This window comes from Gossypium hirsutum, chromosome A06 (assembly GCF_007990345.1).
Source record: "Gossypium hirsutum isolate 1008001.06 chromosome A06, Gossypium_hirsutum_v2.1, whole genome shotgun sequence".
Taxonomy (NCBI): domain Eukaryota; kingdom Viridiplantae; phylum Streptophyta; class Magnoliopsida; order Malvales; family Malvaceae; genus Gossypium; species Gossypium hirsutum.
The window spans coordinates 56,059,704-56,067,803 of record NC_053429.1 but is presented as its reverse complement, the minus strand read 5'-3'; the positions used below and the strand labels follow the sequence as shown (position 1 = coordinate 56,067,803).

At 30.6% G+C, this 8,100-nt stretch overlaps 1 non-coding gene across 1 annotated transcript; it reads left to right on the top strand.

Annotated features, from left to right (window-relative positions):
• The first annotated feature begins 1,262 nt into the window (after positions 1–1,262).
• Positions 1,263–1,369, top strand: LOC121231313 (small nucleolar RNA R71). The gene has a single exon (XR_005929374.1). It is a non-coding gene; the product is annotated as a small nucleolar RNA R71 (small nucleolar RNA).
• Positions 1,370–8,100: the final 6,731 nt, after the last annotated feature.

Below are 8,100 nucleotides of genomic sequence, written 5' to 3'. Positions count from 1 at the left end.
CATGTATCCGAATTATATTCCGATGTGTTCAACGGGTAAAATTCTACTCAAGCGGAGGAATACTCGAGATGAAAGGGACGTATTGGTAAGTGTTGTGAAATGGACACTTTAGATAGGTATGTTCTTAACCCTCGGGTTGGAAATAGATACAACAACGGTAAGATCGTAAGATGATGAATGATATTTAGAAAATGTGATATGAATGTCTCGGTGATGATTATGCAAATGATGTTTTATGTTTGCTTATATAGTTATGTTACTTGCTATTTGCATGTGAACTTACTAAGCATTTATGCTTACTCCCTTCTTTTCATTCCTTGTAGTGTTGACAAGCCAGCTCGGAAATCGGAAACGGTCGGAGGCACGCTCACACTATCCGTATACCATCTTGGCATAATGGCTTGTATATTTTGAGTATGGCATGTATAGCATTATAATCATTTTGTATATATGGTCTTATGATATGGTTATTGAGTGGTATGGAAATGCTTGGTAATGATTAGCCATTGGAATGCCTAATCATGATCATATTTGGTTTTATGTATGTCAAATTGCTAGCTAATCCATGGAAACCATGAAGTAGGTAAAATTTACCATAAAATAGATTCAGACATCAGTAGTGACGTGAATTTGAAAAATCACTAAAAATAGTATAAATGGAATTAAATAATGAATAAGTTATGGAATCAAAGCTTGATGAGTCTATTTTCATATGGAAGAAGCGAAACAGGTATATGAGCTATATTTTATGAGATGTTTAAATTTTTGTGAAACAGGGCCAGAGCGATTTCTGGATCCCCTATTCTGGCTTTGGAAATTCACCATAAATTTTAAAAAATAATTGTAAGTAATTATTTATATGTAAAGATTCCTTATTGAGTCTAGTTTTATTAAAGACAAACGACATAGTCATTGAAGCTCTGTACAGGGAGATATCTGATTCGTAATACACAGAGGTCAGAGTAGTCGAACCCTGAAACAGGGGAGACTTTAACTAATAAACTGTACTAATTGGCCTAACCAAAAATTCTAGAAAAAAATCAGTAGATAGATATATGAGTCTAGTTTTAGGAAAAATTTACAGAATTGGATTTCGAGTTTTGGAACTCGAGATATGATTTTTAAAGTGACTGTGATGCAGTTAGCTAGCTTGTCTGGAAATTTTAAAATGAATTGTATGAGCTGTTTAATTAATGAATTAAGTCTGTTAACACCTCGTGTTCGACTCCGGAAACGGTCTCGAGTACGGGGCGTTACAAGGAGCGCTGTGATAAGGGCACTTTTGTAATAATTCCTTGAACCGCTCACATGCCTCATATAAAGATTCTTCATCAAGTTGTTGAAATGAAGTGATTTCATTCCGGATCTTGGTGGTTAAAGATGAAAGGAAATATTTCATTAAGAAAAATTCAACCAACTCTTGCCAAGTAGTTGTAGAACCAGACAGTAGGGAGTTCAAGCATGCTCATGCTCTATCTCTTAAGGAGTATGGAAATAATCTCAGTCTCAAGGCATCCTCGATTACCCAGACTAGTTTAAATGAGTCACTCACTTCCATGAATAGTCGAAGATGAATATGTGGATATTCAGTAGGAATCCCACTAAATTGACCCATATTTTGCAGCTTGTTGAATAGAGGAATGGCATATTGCCGAATGGCATAGTTTTTGTCATTAGCGTCAATGATCGGATTGTGAGTATTATAAGTGAATGTCCCTCATGGATTTTGGTTTGGATCTTTGAAAATCATAATATCGATCCTTCTTTGGTTCACTTGTCTTCTCCTTTGTCAGAAAGTCCTTTCAATTTAAGGGTCTACGGGGAGTAAGTCTGTAACACCCTGAAAATTTCTACAGTAAGATATTATCCTTAATATAGTAAAATAAGAAAATAACGTGATAAGAAGAGGAAAATCGAGTTATGTCACTGGGAAGTATATTATGACATATTGATTCAAGAAATGACTAAATTGTAAAAGTGAGAAAAGTTTTGTGGCCCAAGAATAGGGGTGTTCAATCGGTTAACCGACTCGAAATAACATTAACTGAATTAACCGACCTTTGAAAATTTTTAACCGTTAACCGAACTAAAATTTTGTCAAAAAAATTAACCGAACCGAAAATTATATGTTTTTTAATTTTTGGTTAAAATAAGTATAAAATTAACCGAATTAACCGAATTAATCAAATTAACTGAATTACCCAAATTACCTGAATTACCCAAATTAACCGAATTAACCGAGTTAACCGAATTAACCGAATTATTTGTATAAAATTATATGATTTTTGTTTTTATTTTTAGTTTTAAATTTTCATTTTTATTTATTAAATTATTTGTAATTTTTATGATTGGGTTGGGTAAATGGGTTGGGTTGGGTACTTGGGTTAATATATATTAGATTGGATATTTGGGTTTATGTTGGATTGGGTTTGAGTGAATAGTGGGCTATTTATATATTATAATTTTATTTATTAATTTTTTCGGTTAAACTGAAAAAATTCGGTTAACCGACCGGTTTCGAACTGAATTAACCGTTAACCAAAAACTCAAAAAATTATTAACCGACCCCTAACCGAATTAATTTGGTTAACCGACCGATTAATCGAATTCGCTCGGTTAACTGAATTTTTTCAGTTTTACCCGAATTTTGCAGACCCCTACCCAAGAGTAAATACTCAAAATTTGAGGGATTAAAGTGTAAAATATGAAAAGTTGAAGGACTAATAGTGCAAATATTTTAAGGGTGGAATGATATAGAAACCAAGGAAAATTGATGAATTAGGACCAAATTGAATAGGTGAAGAATTATGAGGGACTAAATTACAATTTTACTAAATTAAGTGATGACTCAAGAATGGAATTTTAAAAGATCACAAAGGGCAAAATGTTCAATTGAAAGAGAGAGAAATCTAGAAAGTAATGATGATGTTGGTGATATTTTATAATTATTTAATTAGATAATTGTTATTTATTTAATATTTTAATAAGATATTTTATTATTTTATTATTTTATTTATTCTATATATATATGTGTGTGTGTGGAAAAAAAAACACACACACATTATCCATCATCTTTCCCATGCAAACTAACGTGAGAAGAAGAGAGAAAGAAATAAATTTTTACTTTCTTTACAATTTGGTCTTTTCACCAAAAATCCACCATTTTCACCTAGAAATCAAAAGAATTTCCATAGCCATCAAGAGAGAAAGATCACAAGGAGACTATGGGAAGCTAGAATATCAAGTTAGATTCAAGAAATAGAAGCTGGAGGAGAGAAAAAATCAAGTTAAAGATTGGAAACAATAAGACAAGGCAAGAACATCAAGATTTCCATGTATTTTTAAGTTTGATATTATTGAAAAAGCATGGAAATGAAGCTAAAGTAGAATTTTCTTATATATGATTCTATGTTATTGATATGTTAGTGAAGAGAAAATAAGAGAAAGTGATGAGAAATAGTGTAGAGAAAGAAAATAAGGGTGTTATAAACATGGTAATTAACATCTTGCACTAAAACAGTTTTGGACAGTAGTAGTAGGCTAACTTTGAAAAATTAGCATAAATTTTGGAAATAGAATTAGAGGATGAAAAAATATGAAATTAAATATTATTGAGTCTAGTTTCTTATAGAAGAAACGGTGTATCGTGAATTGTGAGATATAATAAATTTAGTGAGACAAGGTTAGAATGATTTTGGGTTCCCCTGTTATGAATTTGGAAAATCATAAAATATTGGATAAAAATATTTAGGTTCTTAAAGTTATATTTTTAAAATCCTTAATGAGCTTATTTTCAATAGAAGCAAATCAGAACATCATCTGAATCCTGTACAATGAGATAATTAATTTTTAGTAAAGAAGGGTCGGAATTGTCAGACAACAGAATAAGGGTGACTTTAAAGAATAAACTGTACTTATTGGCTAAACCAAAAATTCTGAAAATTTTATGGTAAGAAGATACATAAGTCTAGTTTCATATAAAATTATCATATTTTAATTTTGAGTTCTTCAGCTCAAGATATAAATAATTTAGTGACTATGACGCAAATGGACAATTTTGAATATACATATAAGTAAATACTGAAATTATTGATAATGTTACTTATAGCATGTTATATAAATAAAGGATGTGGAATGGAGAGGAGGAGGAGGAGCAAAATATGTATGAATATTCAGCTAGTATGGCTAATTTGCATGTTTTAGGCTCAGGGACTAAATTTAATAAAAGTAAAACTTTATGTGTAATTTTGCAAAAATGTTAAAAATGACCAATTTGTATGAAATGGATTATTTTATTATTTTAAATTGCAAAATTGAATGAAATTATTAATTTAGTTCAAGATCGGGGAAAAACATGTTTTAAGGATTAAATTGAAAAGTGTTGAAATTCTGGAAAATTCTAATATTTTATAGAATTCTTGGGTTGTTATCAATTTGCATGAGAATAACGGCTGGAAATAAGGATTAAATTGCAAGAATTTTATTTTTTTGAGCCTAAAGATGAAATCATCATTAATTAAAAGTTTAGGGGTAAAATGGTAATTTTGTTTAGAGCATTAATTGAATGTATTAGAACATGAAATAAATAAAAACGACAATCAAATTTATTTATAAAGATCCGGATGACTCGAATACAAGACTTGAACGTGGAAAAGAAAAGATATCGGATTAATGAAATTATAAACATGAACAAGCAACGAGCTAAGTTAGTGTAACTTGAATTGTATTTTTAAATGCATGAAATATCAATATAATGAATTACCTGATTTATGATTATGAAGAAATGGCAAGAGAATGATATTTATCATGACATGTAAATATGTGATTATCTTTGATACGTTAATACAAGGAAATAAAGTATATTGAGACGAGTAATAAATTCAAGTAAAACATGTCGAGAAAAATAAGTACGTTTAAGGGACAATATGTTTGATTTTAGTTGGTTCCAAATATGAATGTTAGATGAAATAAAATATCTGGTAAATAAATCGGTAACTCATGTAATGCTCCGTAACTCTATTCCTGTGACGGATTCAGGTTAAGGGCGTTACAAAGTCAATAATGTGATCAATACTTATAAACACCAGAAACAAAAAAAATGGGATTAAAATTTAACAGAAAAAAATAGACTAAAATGAAAAATTAACAATTTCACAAATAATGCCTTTTAAAACAATCCCCGGCAACGGCACCAAAAACTTGGAACGACGAAAATGTGCAACTGTAGACAATCGTAACAAGTAATAAAGTGACAAGTAAATGTCAAGTTATCCTACCCACAAGGACTGTGAAAAGAATTATTTATGAATGTAATTTTAAAAACACTTTGGTGAAGAAAAATATTTTGATTTGAAAAATGATTAAAAAGTAGGATTTTAACAAAGTAAAATAAATAAAAATAAAATAAAAGTTTCAATGCACGATTTCAAAAGATGATTTTAATCAAGATAATGTTAGATTAATTACATTTCTTAATTTAGAATTAATAAACTCATATTCATGTTATTACGAATAAATTCACGGCAACTCGGTAATTTGCTAACTTATGAACATACTTACCTACCAAAATCCATTTATCTCTTGACTATATCTCTATGTCAATTCAGCCGATTAAAGAAATTTTAATAAGCAAATGTGTTAGTGCATATACATACTTATGAAATTAAAATAATCTCGTGTATATATCTCTATGCCAATTCAAACAATTAATTCAATCCCATAAGCACATAAAAGATTACGTGATGTAACAATGTATTTCTACTTTGAAACAGTTTAATCACTATAATCTTGCAAGTTATGCAAGACTAATGTATCGTTGGATACCGTTGCTAATTTAACCCTCAACTACCTTAGATGATTAAACATGCACTGCTTAAGTATCGTGTCAATTAATTACAATTTCAATCCGTTTAAATAATTAATTCATTAGTTACCTTAAAATTGTAATGCAAGAATAACTTAGTCATGGTTTTACTTAATCAAACATCTTACCTAGACTTATAAATTTCATAAATTAAGTAAACAAAATGCAATCAACTTAACACAAATCAAATTTATTAAACATATCAACATCAGAAATATTCATAGACATGTTCATCATAACAAAAACAAAATTAAAAGGATAGGGAACAAGAATCAAATCCGGTGTATCTTCGAGGCTTGACTAATTTGCTCCGCTCATCCTTCTCTGCTTGTTCTTGTTGAAGCGAGGCTTCCATGAACACTTGAATGCTACTCCAAATAGTGGATGAATGACTCTTTTTCAAGAGGTGAAATCGACAAAGGAATAGGGGAAGAAAATGGAGAACAATTGAATGAAGAGAGAAAAGTGAGAGAGAAGTGAAGAAATGAATGAGTTTGAGATGTGTTTGAAGTGAGCAGCCAAGGGGGTATTTATAGGTTGAGAAGGCTGCTAAAAATAGCCAAAATCAGCGGGAAAAGACTTCCCCCATGGCCGGCAACATATGTGGCATGTTTGAAGATTTCAAATATGCTATTTTAAGGTAGGGGAAAATCTAGAAAGACATAAATAGTAGAGGGGTTTGAATGCAATTTGAAGGATTCTTCAAAGGCCATTTTGCAAGAAAAATAATCAGCCAAGCAACCTGATTTGGTCAACATGTGGGACGATTTTGGGCTGCCTAATGCTCAGTTGGATCGGTTTTCTCGGTTCAGCTCAACTAGGCTCCTTTTTCATAATTAATTAATAATAATTTATTTAACCAAAATTAAATTAGATTAGAATTAAAATTAATTATATTATGAATTAATACACATAATTTGGACTGTCTTAGGCTGAAAAATTAATTCGCCTTGATGCTTCAAAATTGCTTCTCGGTTTTGCGCTTCTAGCAGTGTTTGCCAAGCCGTTTTTCGCCATTTGTGTAAATCTGTCGAAAATAATAAAAATTAATTGAAATTTGATATAAAATTAATTAAAATTCAAAATTTTCATAATTTGAGTGCAATTTAATTATTTTATAATTATTATATATTTTTTGACAAGAATTTTACCGAAACTACATGAATTTGAGTTAAAAAGGGCATGAAAAAGTGTGTATATTTTTGTGTTTCCAATATGTTCGAGTGAGAACCATTAGCATGAAAAAATGTGTAAGTATTTTAGATATTTATGTGTCCGCCCAAGGTAGTATCAGTAACAAATTATTTAAAGAAGAGTTTGAGTTAAGTTGTGGATTGTTGGAAGTGATTCCTAAAGGTATATTTTGTTAAGGACGTGTTACGTGGCAAGAGAATTATTTAATAAAGGGAAGGGTCCTCCAGTTATTTAAATATGGAGGTTAAGTATGCAAGGGTATGATAATTGGCATGTAACAAGAGTGATAAGATCGTATGGTATCCGCTGAAGTGGATGATGCAGAGAAGAGGTCGACTCATGGAAAGTCCTAAAATATCACGAAGACTTCATCAAGGTATGGTTGATGACCTCACAAAGTACTTTTGTACTTACAATGTTGTTATTTCTTTTCAGGGTTGTTGAGAAGAGGCTTTGCTTGGAAAGACGATGCTAGGAGTACGCCAACTTGGTGGTGGATTGGGCTATTATGCATACAGAGAATTTGTGGCGTTGTATTTAAAATTTTCCTATTAAGTCTGTTTTGAATAAATTTCTAATTTGTAGAGATCTGTATCAAATGTGTTGTGATAATTTTAACATGTACTTCCCTTCAAAATTTAAATGATAAGTTTTTCATTTGGACTTCAAATAACAGATTAAAAGTAATGAAGAATTGGTAAACTATTTTATTAAAAGTTTCGCATCGCATAGTAACACCCAAAACCCAAACTCGATTAATCGGGTTGTATTGAGGGCATTACATAAAAACCTTGTTGAAGTATAGAGGTTTATTTCAAATAGAAAAACAACTTCCTAATCCAACTAGGAGAGGGAGAGGGAGAGGAGCTAATAGGGTGTGCTTCCCCTCATCTGTATTATGATGGGGATTCGACCCTCTCATTCTATTGGGCCCAATTATATGTGTTTTTTAGACTTTTAACCCAACACTTTATAATTTAATCCAGCCAAATACATATTTTTCTATTTTACAAAATAAAAATTAATTTTCCAATTAAATAATT